At 46.6% G+C, this 14,383-nt stretch overlaps 1 long non-coding RNA gene across 3 annotated transcripts in view; it reads right to left on the reverse strand.

The window, feature by feature from the left end:
- The window catches only part of LOC110407439, a 77,525-nt gene that overhangs the window by 18,806 nt on the left and 44,336 nt on the right, over window positions 1-14,383 (reverse strand). The window contains exons 2-4 of one of the 3 annotated variants that reach the window (XR_002443893.1): window positions 13,416-13,508; window positions 6,866-6,984; window positions 1,559-4,536 (exon numbers count right to left, since the gene is read on the reverse strand). This is a non-coding gene — a long non-coding RNA (uncharacterized LOC110407439). Of the gene's footprint in view, window positions 1-184; window positions 4,537-6,865; window positions 6,985-13,415; window positions 13,509-14,383 lie in introns of all 3 variants that reach the window. The other 2 variants (XR_002443892.1, XR_002443894.1) reach the window with 2 other exon arrangements.

A 14,383-nucleotide genomic window follows, 5' to 3' on the forward strand; every position in this document is an offset into this window, starting at 1 on the left:
CGAGATTTGCACTCGGCCTTTTGCAGTCTCCATCTCGCAGCATGGCGGCTGCGGGGATGGCCAATGGGCAGCACTTAGCAGCGCTCCACCTCGTGATCCTTCCTCCCCAAGATTCAAAGTCCTACCCGCACAAAGGGCACTTTAATGGTTTATGGTTTAATGCAACACGGAGAAGGCTTCTCACCTCTCCTGATGATAGCACGCCGCTGTGTGTCTCATCTTTTAGGGTGGAGGCAGGCACTCTTCTTCCTTATCATCGTATCCTCCTACAACTTGTTCCAAGGGACATAAATGCTGACTGCCCTCACAGTTCTATCATCTGCAAAATACGCCACTTCATCTGCTTTGTCCACGGGGGATTCTGCTACAAACCTTTTCCCACCAGGAGAGCTTACCACGTATTCCCTATCCTATGACTCTGTCATTCCTACCCCTCAGCCAGCTACAAGGACCGGCCTTCACCTCCTGCCGTAACTTACAGCGAGGGCCTTTGATGTGAAAACTCGACAAAAGCTTTCTGGAAATCCACGTACACTCCACAGTTTGGATAGAGCTGCTGGTGGAAAAGGGCCAAAAATGCAAATTCTGTGCAATCATCTAAAGTACATTTTTCCGTAGGTTGAGCACTAATGTCTCTCGGTGGAGGGAAAGCCAAACCTACCACATGGATCTGTACATCCAAGGCTCTTGGTTCAGGCCAAGGTACGACTTTAAAGGAGATCCTCTGATTTTCTGTGGAAGCCTTGCAACGTGTGAACGTGGATCCAGACAACCACAACACTTCTGGGCTGGGATGCCATCTGGAAATCATTAGCAAGCACAGACTCGCTCATGGGATTTCATGCACTTCCCGTCCGACATGGGAACAGTCTGTTCCTCATTGCTCGGCTGCTTCTGTTCCTCAACACATCAACTACAGACAGGAGAGACAGAGCAAGTGTCTCCATGCTGTGAGGTGCCTTTTTCTTCCTGTCCTTTTAATTCACTCCTTTGTCCCCTGTTTCAGGGCAGTAATTCTCCCCTCTGGCATTTTGTGAGTTCCATCCATCCCTCCCGCACTCGAGCACACACGGCTCGGGGACCAGGGCAGTCTGTAACTTCTTTGCTGAGGCCTGAAGCCAACTGGAATGGGGAATTTTGGCTTTTCAGGTCTTTTCTTTGTGTGTTTGTGTTTGATTTTTTTTTTTTAATTTCTTCCTAAGTACAGAACAACATGGCGACAGCACAGAATAAACTTTGTTCCTCTTCTAATTCATTTCACAAACTAAACAGGATCTGCAGCTTTCCTGAGCTACCCTGGGGACCCTCTGGAGCGTCTCACATGTTCGTATTTCAGCCTCCTTTCTGTCTGCATTTTATGCATTCTTCCTCCAAAACTTCTCAACTTCCTCTCCCAATTCTTCCCTGCGTTTAGGGGGATTGTTTTTTATAGGCACATTGAGCCTGCAGATAAAACACGAAGAGCCCAATTCCCCATGGCTACGCGGTTTTTGCAGTCACTTCCACTACTGAAAAGCAAACTAAAATGTCACTAGGAGTATTTTTTATTTATACTCACTTTCTGCTAAGTGAAGGAGACCAAAAATGCTGCTCTGCAGCACATTCTGACCAGTTGTCCTGATGTGATTGTACATCTCAAGGGTGGAGAAGCAGCAGGTAACACACGTCCAGGTGCAATAACTTGCAGAGACCTCCCAGCTCTGTATTGCAGAAGAGACAAAGCCAGAACACCTGGATGTAGCCAGACCAGTTTGTGCATATTTACTGAACAAGCTTATTTACAATCTATTTGTTTCCAACGCAGTTTCATCACATTCTTAATGCTGTGTCAAGAGCAAAGGCAGAGCTCTCAACATGTTTAATGACCGACGAGGGCCCCAGGAGGAGTCACGCGATGGTGTGAGAAAGAATGCTGCTCTTCAGAACTTCAGCCAAGCAGAAACACCTCCGAAGGACTCTCTGCAAAGGAGTGGAGAGGGAAGAAGCTTGGAAACGAAAGCAGCAAACGCCAGGAAAACTGAGGGCAAATGAAAGGAAAGCAAAATATTTTAACAACTCATTACTCAACTAAACTCATGGTTATGTTCTCATGACCAACTCACGCCCTCTGAGTCTGCCATAAGCAATGCTGCTTAGCTGCATACGCTGTGCAGTTGTGGCCAACCTGAGGGCAGGATGTGCTGCTGGGCCATCTGATGGATGGATGTGGGGCTGCCAAGCTATTTTTCCACGAGGAAACATCCCCAATCTGCTATAAACAGCAACAGCTGAATGTTTTGAACCACTGAACCTCAGCGACAGTCTATTTGTTGCAAAGGAAGCAGGAAAAATTTCACTGTTTTTATTGCCTCTTGAACGTCAGCTGGCATCCTCTGCTTTGGGATAACGTCCTCTAATTATACAGCCAGCCTTCCAAACACACTCTGCAGGCCTGCCGCATGTGGCACTTCCAGTTGTGGTAATAACACAACAGCCAGCCAAGAAGCACAGCACAAGCACACCTCTGACCTGCAAGTGACCCACTAATTAGTGGCTGCCCAAGGTTAACGAACGGAGTGCTTCGTTTGGGGAGGTGTATTAGCAGCGTGAACTCCAACCTCGGTAAGCTGGAAAATCTATGCCAGGAGGTGTTTACACATTCATTAGCGATGTTGGCGAGACAAAACACAACAGAAAATCCCCTTCCCGTTAATAGTATGTTCAGAATAAAATGAGAGGTCTCTTTTTCCTGCACGTAACAATTACCCCAAAGGTTGAATTGTAACTACAGAATTAGGCCCTGCATTTGGGAACTGCCAGCAATCAGCTCACAGAGGCTCAGGATGCTTTGCCAGGAGCTGTCTGCCATGGCTATGGAGCCAAGCATCTCATTTCATCCCATGACCAGTAGGAAAATGGTGCTGGACACCCCAGATTATGGCTGGACTGGCACTTCCAGAGAGCTGGAAGCATTCGGCCCCACCGCAGGGTGCAGGGTTTGGACAGCCCTGAGCTGCGCACTGGGACAGACAGAGCTTTTGCTCTCCATGGGTTTGACAGGAACATCACCCAGATCCCAGAGGTCGCATTTCTACCCTCGCTCCTCCTCTCCTCCCAGGAGGAGGATTACACTGCAATAATCCAGGAGAGGGCAGATCTCACCCTGGTGCTGCACCCCCAATGGGCAGAGATAGCCATGATTTAGGGTCAATCCCACTTAACCAGCCCTAGCCAAGCCACCAAGCCAGGAGCTTTGGTGTAAGTGTGGCCATTTGTCTGTTAGGTGCTCGCGTAAAGACACAAATAAGTCCCTTTTGCCTCCAGTCAGATCTATCAAAGCAGGTCCCAGATCTGTAGTTGCAGCAGCAAATCAACAGCAGAGTTCCTACTACAAACTGCTGATCCTGATCTCCCATCACACATTGGCATGTACATGTCCCAAAATGTACCCAATCCTCAGCAAAATCTCCTAAGGCATCATCTAAACCTGAGAAGAAATATAACAGGAGAACACTGCAGAGAGACCAACAGGAGCACGAATATCCCCAGCAGGAGCAAGGGCTCTGCACATGGGTGATGGATGGAACACGAGCGGGGATCACTAGTAAGAAAATGAAAACAGCTATTTTTTATGTCAAAAGATTAATTTTGGTGGGAAAGCCCTTTTTTGACACCACCACCAAGAAGAAAAAACAGAAGCTATTTTTGTATTTCCTTTTTACAGAAGAAGAATCTGCACACTTCCAACTCAAGCAGAGCAACCCTGACGGCCTTCTGAGGATCTCCCATTTGGGAAAGGGAGTGCCAGCTCCGCTGACAAAACTGATCACCTCTAAGTTCCACTAACACTTTTTAGGCAGCTCCCCATGCCCAAGATTCTCTCATCACATCTGATCCAAGAAGGAGAGCTTTTCTGCACAACACAGACTGGAGAGCTTTGGGGAGAGAGAAAGAAGAGTCCCATTTCCTTGGCAAACTCATGGGCTCTATCCACTAAGTTGACCTCTCTCTGTTGCTGCCAAAGTAAGGAAAATCTTCCCATATTTGCACCCTGCTTTAAAGGCAGGTTAAACCCTGCTGGAAGACACAAAGCAGAGCACTGCACTTCAGATAGGTACTTTTCAGCTATGTTTGGGAGCAAAGATCTCCTTAGATCCAAGCAGGGATTCTCAGCAGAGCTGCTCCAAGTCACCGGTGGTGAACACAATTCCCCTTGGGCCCACTCTTGGAGGACCAGCCCACGAGGGAGCTTCCCCATCACCCCCAGCCCAACGGAGCAACATGAAAAGCTGGGAATAAAGCATCAGTGGGAACTGGCTCAGCAGCAAACAACACAGGTGGGCAACGGCTGAGAGAAGAGCAATCAGTGCCCTGGAAAAGGAGGGGTTTCTGCCAGCACCGGGGGGCGGAGCAGAGGATATCCAAGCATGGTTTGCTGCATCCTGAGCTGGAACAAGGATAACGCAGCACGCTGGTTTTCCCTGGAGAGGTGGAGTTCAGCTGTCGGTAACTGTGGCTTATTCACTCTGCTGCAGCCCACCAGGCACAAAGCAATCTCTGAAAGAAAAAAAAAAAAAAAAGAGAGAGAGAGAGCTCTTTTCCCCCCTATTGGAAGATGAGGGGATTTTTGCTCTAATCCCTAAACAAACACATTTAATGCCATTAAACACTCACTGGCATTATCGAGACGTATCACTCTCATGCTGCTGCATGCAGAGCATGGGCTGGGTTTCAGAGAGATGAGCTCCTGTGATCACTTTGCACTCACAATCTGCCCTCAGTGGAGGGGAAAAAAAAAAACCTCTCCTTTATCACTGCTCCCTGGGAACAGGAGGAAAGTGGTGAGTTAACTTCAGGGGAATAAATAGTTTGGAAGACTTTATGGGCCAACATCTGCAATTAGTTTTGAAGAATCAGTGCAAATAATCTCAAAGCAAGTCAGTTCTCTCTCCTTTATCTTCCCCCTCGGCAGCATTTCTCTCCTTTATCCCAGTTTGCCCATCCTGCTCTTCTCACTAAGAGCTGGAACACATCGGAGAGAAGCATCCCTTCACTTACAGAGCAAGAGGATAAGGAACCAAAGGAAGAGAGTGACAGCTGGGTAGGACATTCCCCGGCTCCTGACGCTCTTCAACACAAAATATTTTCCCTCCTATCTTAAAACTGAAAAAACGAAATCAGCAATATTGCATGAGCCAACACTGAAGGAATTGAGCAGATGTCAGTATTCGGTTCATGTAAAATCAAACCATTTTCTGTTAAACAGGGAGTCAGACTAACTCACTTTATGTTTTAATGTGAATAACTGATAATTCCAAAGCAATGCAGCATCTCTTTGAAAAAAGTCATTCCTGGAACTGAGATTATAATGATCTCTCTCTCACTAACAGCTATGTAAAAACCTGGATTTCTTGAGACCTGCATTTCCCAGACATTCCTGACCAGCTCTTTTCTGGGTTACAAGGATCAGATAATGCTGTGGGTAGGAGCTCAGCTCACTGACACGAGGCGCTGGACGGGTGGCCCAGCTCCAGCACGCACCCAGAGCCTGCTACCACCTGACTGCTGCTCCACACCCTTAGGGCAAGATGAGCTCTGCAGATGCTCATCCTTTGCCCATCACTGTGGTAGGTCTTCTCCAGGCTCCAGGTGAACCAGATAATATTCACAGCAATAAATAGTTGCAAGAAAAAAAAAAAAAACTTTTTGGAAAGGATCTAAAATCACATTTTTCTAGGCTTCATGCAATGCTTCTGCACAAAGGGCATCCGCCACTCTGTCTCTTCACAGCATCCTCTGAAGCATGCAGCTGTACCTACAGATACAGATTCAGCTGGGCAATTCCTGTCACCCTATGGAGCCCTATAGGACAAACCAGAGTGCACCTCCACGGAAGCAGCAACAAGGACAGGACCACCCTGGCTGGTGACTGCACCCATCTCTCTCCTCCTGCTGCATCCTCACTTCCTCACCACCTCCAGCTGCCCATCAGCACTCTGCCTTCCCAACTGAACCATACCACCAGCACAAACTACAACTCCTGCCTGCACTGGGACAGGTCAGAGCAGCTTTGCTAGGGGACCTGGGAAGGGTGGACAAAGAGCTGGAAGAAGTAATCTCTACAGCCACAACAGCTCCAGCCTGAGGACAAGTTTCCAGCTTTACAGATGCCCTCTGGTTTGGGTTAGGGACAGTTTCTTAAGGTAAGGGCCATTACGACAGCATCGTGTCAGCCTGCAACAACGCTGCCCTGCCAGAGGCACAGGGACTGGCAGTGACTGTGCCATCACAGCTCCACTTCTACCTTGTGCAAAATAAAGCTGCCACCATCCCTTCAGAGAAGAAAGGCATTGGCTTCCCAGGACCCTAACGATGATGAGGAGTTTAAACATAACCACAAATATAAAACTTTAAAACTCTCATAAACAGATTTGAAAATGAGCCAGAGGAACTGGTGTGAATGTGAGCTACTCCAGTACAAAGCAATAAGAAAGACACAGCCATAAACCTGGGCAAGAGGGAAGGGGGGAAATCAGCAAAGACTTGTGGGGTTTTTTTTTATGTGTGCAGGAATTAGCTTGAAAATAGGACATTTTTATAAGCGGTGCAAGATTTATTTCACTTTTTTTTCCCTTTTTTTTTTTTTTTTTGCATAGATTAATTGGTGAGCAAAGCCAGAATGCAGACACATGCCAAACACAGATGTGTCGGCCCAAAGTTCTTCAGATGGCCCCCGGCCAGGTAAACATTTGACCCAAAAGCCCACCTAATTTCAGCGGGCTGAAGTCTGGAAAAGTGATTAACTAGAGAAAGGCCAGTGTATGGCTTCGTACCTGGGGAATGCTGGAGCAAAGCAAAGGCTCTCAGGCCCTAATTAAAAACCTACCTCTCACCCGACGGAAAGCCGGAGCGCCGAGGAACGAAGGAAGCTGGGGCTTTTCCAACAGTGCTCATAAAGCTGTCAATAAGCTGAGAAAGTGGCCTTGATGGTGTGAAAAGTCATCTCTGAGAAAAAAAAAAAAAAAGAAAAAAAAAAAGAAAACGTTGCTGTTCAATAAGGCCTAACAAATCATCCACGATCGTATAAATGGCTAATTTAACAGCAAATTAGTAGTGTTTATGAAATCTGGACAGCTAGCTAGCAAAGACGAGTCAAGAGCGGGTCACAGTGAAGCAAGGTTCTGATTTTAACCCATCTCGGGCCTTTCTGGTGCTGCTCATGGCAGCGGGGATGGAGGGTTGCATTGCATTGGGGAGCGCGGCCTATGGGATGGCAGCCCCACAGCCCCCGTGTGCTGCAGGCCCATTTTCCAGACGGAGCTCCTGCCGCTGGGAGAAGTCCATCGTCTTATCTTTACAGACTCCAGAGCTTCCAGAGGACTAGAATGGCTACTTCTCTTCATAAAATTAATGGCATGCTTTTTTATGGCTTCCAGCTACAGCTGGGAGCCTGATTCTGCTTAGAAGGGACTGTTAATACAATTACTGGGCTGGTTTTACACTGTAAATTCTCCATTGTTTTCTTTTCGCTGTTTGGGAGTTTCTCGTTTAGACGTGTCCTGGAAATCAGGTAGGGCTGTTACTGCAGCTGGACCCGAAGTTCTGGGGCACTTGCTTCATAAAAAACATATTTTCTGGGTTTATAATGGTAATAAAAGCGTTCCCTTCTTGCCAAAACTTGGCACTGATATTTCAGAGGAGCTCTGGAAAACAGTTTGGGGAAAATTTTGAACAAAATACGTGCAAACCCCGTGCATTTCAGGCCCAGAGCCTTCAGGGAGACCTGAGCTCAAAAGGGACTTCCAGCCCCTGTCCTCCATTAGGAAGCGGTACCACATTAACTTAATTGCATGCCCATGAACCTCCTGAAGTGAATTTGGTTATAAATGTTTATTGTTTGGTGTTTTATACCAGAAGAATTATCCCCGTATGGGGAATATAAGCTGTACCAGTGCAAACCTTCATGCTATTATAGTCATGCCAAGACCATTCTGAATGGGCACCCAGTCACATCGGTTTAAAACAAACTCAGTTTTATCCAGTGTGGCCATATCAAGTATTGGTCACACATAACCCAACAAGCAATGGAAAGCAAGAGAGGAAGCACAGCTCAATTTGAGCACATTTATTCACCAGTAGAAGAGCGGTCAGGAAACAATTTTCCCTTCCCAGAAGAGTTTTTGACATTCCCCACATAGAATCAAATGTATTTACTCTCAAAATCCTTCAGGTGGTGAAATACGGGAAGGAGAGGGGAAATCTGATTGGATGAATAAAAAGTAGGAATTTGTGTTTTCATCTTCTTTCCATCTTGTTTTCAGGAAAGATGCAAATTTCAGCCAACAGCGGCTTTTTGAAATCTATTTCTGAAAGCATTGACTCAGGCCATTTAGGAAAGTCAGGAAATACAGGAGAAGCAAAGTCCTTGCAAGGATATATCCCAGTTAAGAGCTAGGAAACTGGGAATAAGTGGTCAGATCCTGCAAGAGAGCAAGGTCAGCACGGGAGCCCTGGAGAGATCTGTGCCATTAAAAATGGATGCTCACAAATGACCTGGAAAAGGGCACAAGCAGCGAGGTGAGGAAGTTTGCCGACGACGCTAATTTTGAGAGCATCAGGATGAACTGCAAAACAACTTTATGACACAGTGACAGGTCATCAAATAGCAGATGAAATTTGATGTAGATAAATGTAAAGGGCCTCACAAAGGGGGAAAAAATCCAAACTTCCTATAGAAAATGATGGGCTCCGAGCTGACCATTACCACACAGAAGCAATACCTTGGGGTTGTGACAGATGGATCTGTGAAACATGAGCTCATTACACAGTAGCAATTAAAAAAATCCATCATTGGAAATTATTACGAGGAAAGAACAAACTAGAGAACATCACTACATTGCAGTAAGTCTTCTGTGCTTCCCCTACATCCTGATTGCTGCAAGCAGTTGCTCCTTTACCTTAAAGAGGATATGGTGCAATTGCAAGAGGTGCAGTGAAAGGCAACAAGGCTGATCCTGCAGTCCCATATGTGGAGGGTTAAATAACTACAACTCTCCAGTCTAGAAAAGAGTTAACTATAGAAGGAAAGGACTAAAATCCATGAAACCACAGCAACAAGCAGCAGCCACCTCTGGTCCTTCTTTCCTTCCTTTTTCCCCCGACATGTTTTTTCCTTACAGAATGATTTTTTCCTTGTCATTTATCTTCTCCCTCACAGTCAATTTCTTCTCATTTCCAGACCAGAGCCAATTCTGTAGGGATCCATCACACTTGTTGCCATTTTCACGGGACAACAGCCGTGCTGAGTGCTAAGTTAATTAGCCATCAGTTCCCACTTCCTCCACTTCCAGCAGGTTGGAACAATTGCTCCTTTCTAAGCCCATCCTCACTCTCACCACCACCAAGGCACTCAGGGAGACCCAGGCAGCCCAGCAGGGAGAAGAAGGAGCCCTCCAAGTCCTTGCAGCAGGTCAAGGCCTCCACAACAAGGGCATGCTGCCACCATGTGTGTCCATTCATAAGCTTTGTGGTGTAAGGCAGATGGGTAGAGCAGACTTTGACAGTATGGATACAGAACAAGAAACAAGGTGGATACAATCCCCAAGGCTTATGAAGATGTTTTTTTTCCCCATAGCTTATATTCTAAAACTGTCTACCTGGTAGAACAGGAGATTGAGACCTTCTTGTCTTTCTTTTGGTTTATTTTGACCATTAGAAATGAGCAAGTGTCTGGCTCGCACAGGCAGCTGTAAGACAGAAAGGAGGGTGCTTATAGGGCAGCCCCAGGCCAGACTGCAATAGGACCTCTGATCATGCACTGAATTAAGTTTTCTCCTGCATCAAACCCTGGCACAATCCGTTTCTGTATGCTAAAGCTCCTTCTCTGATGCTTTTTCTATTCTACTGTTCTAGCTTCCTGCGCTGAGTTTAGCCCTGGGCCAAGTTCACATACTGCTCACATCCCATCACCCCAATGACATGGCTTCGTGCATCCCATCAGCCACATCTCTCGCAATAAGAGTACTTCTGACCACTGCAGTTAGCCTCTATTTGCAGCCAGGAAAATGCCTCCAGCAACATCTCCAGCAAAAAAGTCTGGACCACAGTCTTTTTGTATTGACTGATACCAAAACAGGGGACAGTTTGGGGCTGGAAGCAACCAGAGTGCCATCGCAGAACTTGTCTTCAGAGTATTAGAGCAATCATCTCGGCCATACTTACCAATATTGTCAAATACCGCACGTCCGTAGCTTTCCAACGCTGACGAGCATCTATGCTACCCTCCCATCACCCCTGACAACAGCTCTGCGTTCCCACAAGAGATGCTGAAGATGCATTTATGTGTCTCCAGAGGCAGCAGCAGCCGAGTTCCCCCGTCCCCGTGGGAGATGAGTGTGAGGCAGTCTCATACTCCAACGTAGCAGCTCCTGCTGCCTCACAGAGAACGTTTAGGGCACATTGGGGCATTCCCCTGCAGATCTGAAAGCAGATCTTCCAGGGCTGCTGGCTCTCCCAGGAATAGATTCCTGACCTGACCTTACCTTACAGCGGAGACCACCGCTGTGAAATAAAATATGGCTTTGGAAGTTGTGTTTTTATGATCTATGAAATCACCCAGACCTCTTGGGTAAATAAATTCTGAATATGAAGCTGACCTCTTAGCTTTTAGCGTATCAGTAAAGCCTTGAGGTTTTTCATTAAGCTTAAATAACATCTATGAAGGCCCTGTTTTCTACCCTTTCTTAAAAATCTCAAGGAGGTGAAGCCTCATGGTAAATGTTGCTTCAAATATCAGCTGGAGATACAGCTTCAATAAGGGAAATATCTTAACTGCAGAGTACCAGAGGTGAGCAGGGCTATGCACACAAGACTTTTGTACCATGTATTCCTCTGTGCCTCTCAAATACGTAATCTCAGTGACTGGTTTCACAGCTCCAGCTGATTTCAGTCTCCTGGCAGCCAAGGGACAAGACCCAGACAGGGGAGCACCAAATTCCATTCTGTAGAGTCTTATATCCATCACCAAAACCCTACCAGTGCAATCCCAGCCCAACCTGCCATCACACAACCCAGGGCCATGGAGACTCAAGTGGATCAACAAGAGAAGACCAAGGGTGAAAAGGGACAAAGCTTCACATACACCCCACACGGCCTTCCAGCACCTCTCCCCTATCTCCAGAAAGCGGATAACATTACTTGGAAGGGAAAAATCCAGATGCTTCCAGCAGCTGTATCCATTCCAAAGAAATGTGGTTAAATACCTCGCTGGTACAAATCACTGTAATTTCCCTGAAGTCAAAGACAACTTGCCACTGCCCAGAAGCGGGTGCATAGGGCGTAGTTCACAGAGGTTGGATTACAGGAGGTGGTGCCCCTGAGTTCCTCAGGCACTTGGCAATTTGAGGCCATTGACATGAACAGAAAGCCTGGCTTCCCTCATGCCTGAATCAGCCTCTACATCTCCACCTCTGATGGAAGCAGGGGGTTGGCAAATCCTTTCCCCTTCTACATGAGCCACTTGGTTCACATTAACTATAAAAACCACGTAAGACTACAAAAGAGTGATTCATAGGGAGAGGCAGAAAAGGAGAAACAGCAGCTCTCAAGTCTTTATTAGGATGCTGGAGGCCTCGACACGGGCTGGAGCACACCCAGACATTGCAGGCTCCAGCTATCTTTCAGAATGATGTCACTGAGCGCACCCATGTGCCAGCTGGGTTGTGTAACGTCTCTCCTCTCACCCTCCACCCGCTCCCCCAGCCCTGGTACAACACTCTCCCAGCTTGCTGAGCTCACTTCCCCTCGTAAGACAGATTTCTGATGAAGTGGAGCAATGGTAACCACATGGGCTCATTCACCTTCATCCAAGGCATCTGCTCCAGCAGGCATGGCTCAGCGGATGCAGGATTTTACACATTGGCTCATAAGGAGAAAGAGCACACAGTCTGGATGGAGCACACCTTGTCACCTGCATCGTTTTGTTTTCATTTTGTTTTCTCATCGTTGATTTTCCTTCTGTTTTCATTTGTTGGCTCAGCTCCACTCTCAGCCTTCTCAGCCCCATAACGCTGCCATGTTTGGGATCTGCACATTTCCACTCCCCCCCTTCCAACCTTTAGTCTGCCAAAGGAGGGCAGGGAAGAGGTTGGTAACATGGCCAGAGCTAGTAACACAAGACTAGGGTTCAGTTTTTAGGGTTAAATAATGTGTTATTAGCTAATAGATACCCTGCTGTCATCTGCCTGACTGGTAAGTATCCCAAACAGAATTCTAACCATAACTTCACTGTTGTCTTCTATTTTAGAGACCCTCTATAATAAAACATACCTGTTCATTGGAGTCTTCATTTGCACTGCAACATCCTGGGCACTTCTACAGGATGGACCACTAGTGTAGGTTACATTTAGCGAAGACATTGTCATGGCCATAATTTAAGAAGGGTTGCAAATTCCTAGCACATTTTCTGCACAAAGATGTCCCTACTCATCACCTCAAAGAAGCAGTTCAGCTGCTCCTCAGTAACCAGAAATGGCAGGCTGAGAGTGAGAACAGCCATTCTGGAAGACAGCTGAAATCCCCTCACTGAGGATCTTCTCAGGGCCTCATGAAGTCCTTGATGTCCATAAAAAAATGTGGAGAACTGTAGTTTCTCACGTGCAATCCATTAATATACGGCTGGAGCAACCCTCCCAGAGCCATTTCTGCTCAGGCACCTTCCATCTCGTTTAAAGAGCTCTGCAAGCATGAAATAAATAGTTCCTGGTACAGAATAATTATTTATCAGTTAATATGCTCAGAAGACTTCAGGGAGTTATTTACTGCTAGATTTAGTATTAGTACACCCAGTGAGACAGCCAGTGAGTCTCTGCTCACCACAGACCATCAGCCACATTGGGATATGGTGGCCTTCTTGCAACAGGCAGCTTCTCATTCTTGATGCTGCCTCTTTTATTTTTTTATATTTTTTTTTCTTTGCAGCTTCATACCTTTTAATGCCAGCAGTTTCCCCCTTGGATCCTCCAGCCCTTATCCCAACAATCACCCTTTGTTTTTCCTTTTCCTATCTTGCACGCAGTTATTCGATGGACTTTCTCACAGCTCAGAAGCAACGTTCTCAGCAAAACCGAGCCAAGGTCACGCAGCTGTGCTGCACCAAACCTGGGTCTGAGACAGCTGAGGTCCTGGGCTGTGGGTTACACTGGGTCATCTTGGCAACTCTAGGCTTGTTTTTCCGCCTTAAAGATCCTAACCGACTCCCTAGGCAGAAATGCACTGCTTAGGAAAGGCAAAATAAAAGAGGGGCTGAGCTCTCAGTGCTCCGTCCTCCAAAACAACAGCTGGGATCCAGCCCCAGGGAGAGCTCCGAGCCTCCTACACCACTAAGGCCATCTGCATGAGAAATGACTTCTCTAGCTTGAGGGCTGGGGGATACCCACCTGAAAACAGGATGGGGCTGAGCCAGGAAGGAGCATCATTTTCACATCTAGCTCATTGGAAGAGCTTAGAGGCAGGATGGGGAGAAGGGATTCCTGGGAAAACATGGATGAAAGTGAAATGAGATTGGACAAAGCTAAGAACTTAACTCATCCCGTCAAAAAGGAACTGCTTTATTTTATTTTTTTTTGCCAAAAAGTATGTTTATCCTTTCCAGGAAAAAAAAAAAAAAAACAACAGTTTTGCGATAGCAAACTGACATGTCTCAGCAATATTTTAGTCCAGCACAACCAACCTTCTACTGAGAAGCAGTTTTAATGGACAGCTCTCCGTTCGCCCTATCCAACCATTTGCAACATCTGACAGAACATACTTTAAGAGCAGCAGCTGAATGAAACTGACTTTCCTCCTTTTCATCAGAACCAACAGAAAAGCACAAGAATCCCCATCACCATCTCTCACTTTTTCCCCTGGATTCATCAAGCAATTAACTGCAAGTAGCAGCCTGAGGCTTCAATCTTCATTATCTGTGAACCACTCCATGAGTTTCTGAGAGGCACTCCACAGCTTCATTACTCAAAGCTGCTCACCCCAGCACTGGCATGAATCATTGTCACCCAACAGGCTGGTGACCGCCTTAGGAATGCCTCACAAAAGCAGCTTACAGCACCATTAGGATCAGGTTATCATCCAAGATTCAACCATAAGACCTTATGGTTAACCAAACCTACACAGGGTTAGCTTTTTTTATCTCCCTGCTGCCACCCAAAAAGCATCCTTTGGGCTCATCCCATTGCAAGGATTCCTGCAGCTCCTGGCACTCATTTGTCACCAATGGCATTTTCTGTCCTTGGAAGTTTTGCCTTTATTAGCTTTTAGGTAGAAAAGGCTGCACTGCCCATCTCCACCTTGAAGCACTCATGATTTGAAACTTGACATTAAAATACCAACTCAAGGGACCTACAGCAGA

Source organism: Numida meleagris, chromosome 17, assembly GCF_002078875.1.
Source record: "Numida meleagris isolate 19003 breed g44 Domestic line chromosome 17, NumMel1.0, whole genome shotgun sequence".
Taxonomy (NCBI): domain Eukaryota; kingdom Metazoa; phylum Chordata; class Aves; order Galliformes; family Numididae; genus Numida; species Numida meleagris.